Source organism: Scylla paramamosain, unplaced genomic scaffold (genome assembly GCF_035594125.1).
Source record: "Scylla paramamosain isolate STU-SP2022 unplaced genomic scaffold, ASM3559412v1 Contig5, whole genome shotgun sequence".
In the NCBI taxonomy this organism is placed as follows: domain Eukaryota; kingdom Metazoa; phylum Arthropoda; class Malacostraca; order Decapoda; family Portunidae; genus Scylla; species Scylla paramamosain.
Window position 1 is genome coordinate 1495001 of NW_026973670.1, and position 2500 is coordinate 1497500.

The 2500-nt window shown below is 39.9% G+C and overlaps 1 protein-coding gene across 16 annotated transcripts in view; it reads right to left on the reverse strand.

The window, feature by feature from the left end:
• Window positions 1-2500, reverse strand: part of LOC135096590 (voltage-gated potassium channel subunit beta-2-like) — a 51336-nt gene that overhangs the window by 34074 nt on the left and 14762 nt on the right. The gene's annotated exons all lie outside the window — the stretch shown is intronic.

Consider the following 2500-nt stretch of genomic DNA (forward strand, 5'->3'; position numbering starts at 1 on the left):
AGGATCAAAATTTATAATACATTTTTCTCTTTCTTTTTTAATCCTTCTTCTTCTTCTTCTTCTTCTTCTTCTTCTTTTGTATTTATAAGACAATGAAGCATTACTGTAAAATTTGATATACTTCCATTTTGCTGTGTTGGTTTGCTTTAGCCTCTGTTCTGCGGGTTTTGGGTGACGTGTATCTGATTTAATTTCTTTTTGTAGGTTTGAAAAGCTTCTGTGTGTTCTAAGTGCTTACGATCATCTAAAAGTGTTATTTTTTTATTTATTTATTTATTTATTTATTTATTTTGCTACGTTCTAATGGGTGTGTTTGTTTGTTTGTTTGTGTGTTTTAAGGTATTGATGCGGTAAATTTCAGGGACTGTTCTGTGGCTTCCGAAGGTGTTCTATGCTGTCTGAGGAGTTTATTAAGTTGTAAACGGTGTCTTGTGCGCTTCAGTTTTTTTTTTTTTTTTTCGTTTGCTGTTTGGGTTCATCTCAGTGGATGGTTTACCTTAAAGCACTACAAATTTGGATCAGTTTCTCCTGCCTGGCTCAAAATAACACTGGATTAGCTGGCTTGTGTGATAACGAACATAAAGGCTACACACTTTACACCTTCTTGTCAAATCATCACCAGAAACAATAATTTGAAGAAGAAAATAACTCTTTCTATTTAACCATATAATTTTGACTGACCTAGTAATTTTAAGAAGAAAAGAAATAACCCTTTCTATTTAACATATAATTCTGACTGACCTCTTCACAACGGAGAGGAGCAGACAAGAGCTGGTTTAGCATACAGGTCACTTACGGTTTTAGAATTTCATTGCGACGGGAAACATGAACAGCACCAGAAGTAATGAATGAGACAAGGCCATGAAGAGAAGATTTAGCAATTTCTGCCTTGTTTAAAGATTGGAGGTGGCTGTGGAATACGTAAAGGTGATTGATAATTAAGCAGAGATATGCTAAATAGTAGTGAAGGGGTTAACACGACCTGAAATGCATTGAATTAAGTTGATTTTTTATTTATTTATTTCTTCGACTTTCCCACAAGCTCAGCCGCATAGGGCGATTTTCATAGTAACCCCTTTTCGTTTACCAGTAACCAACAAAACTACTTCAGCACATTCAATTTCAAAAGCTGCCTTCCGTTTGAGTGCGCACCGAAAAAAAATTTATATATAGGACCAATTCCACAGTCCTTTTGTATGCTACCCATGCTACCCAACTACACCTTCCATGTTGGTAAGCCCTGGAACTAACAGAACAATGAAACCTGCTGCCTGGCCACGTGTCGCATCGGTAAGGTTGGCATGCGTGGCTTAACATGCTGCTGCACTTCCCAGGACAATACACGGCAGCCATCCCTAGTGTGCAGGGCTGCCAACTGCCATTGTATCATAAACACGTCATATCTTTTTTTAATTAGCGTTTTTTTTTTTTTTTTTTGTTTACTGTTTAGCTCTCATGATGTGAAAGTTAGGAATAGACAAGGATGAACTGTAGTGATCTGCGTTACTTCACCGAGCATAGCGCATTGAAGGACAAATAGTGAAATCTACGAAGAGAAATCCCAACAAACTAATATTTGTTCTAATAATCAGCACCTTTTTTCATTCATTTTTTTTTTTACATGTTTACAAAGAAGGATGAACCGCAGTAATCAGTGTTACTTCACCAAGCATATCACAGCATTCAAGGACGAAACAGTGCAATCTGCCAAAAAAATCCCACCTGATTGACACTTGCTCCAACACCCAGCAATTATTTTTCTTTTACTAGTTTTTTATTTCACATACTGTTCATACATCCGCAAGTCCTGTACCTCATGCTTATCTCTCTCCAGTCTTTTCTATAGTTAATCACGCCTTGCCTGTGTCACGCTTCTCATTCTGTCAAGTCTTCCTTAATGTCCACGCCTTGCCTGTGCCACGCTTCTCATTCTGTCAAGTCTTCCTTAATGTCCACGCCTTGCCTGTGCCACGCTTCTCATTCTGTCAAGTCTTCCTTAATGTCCACGCCTTGCCTGTGCCACGCTTCTCATTCTGTCAAGTCTTCCTTAATGTCCACGCCTTGCTTGTGTCACGCTTCTCATTCTGTCAAGTCTTCCTTTATGTCCACGCCTTGCCTGTGCCACGCTTCTCATTCTGTCAAGTCTTCCTTAATGTCCACGCCTTGCCTGTGCCACGCTTCTCATTCTGTCAAGTCTTCCTCAATGTCCACGCCTTGCCTGTGCCACGCTTCTCATTCTGTCAAGTCTTCCTGCAGTGTCATGTCGCAAGGCCGGGAGGGTAAGAAGAGCCACACTGTACAACTGTCAGAAAGCCCAGTCTCGTTTATTCCCTGGCAACTTGTACATCATCTCTGGTTGGAGCTAAAGCATTGGAACCTAACCGAACCATACCACTGAAACCAACACTGCACTTCCCTTCATATACTGTCCACTTCCTTGCCTGTCACGCTTATCATTCTATCTAATCTTTTCTTAAGTTAACGTTCTCTCCCTGCCTGT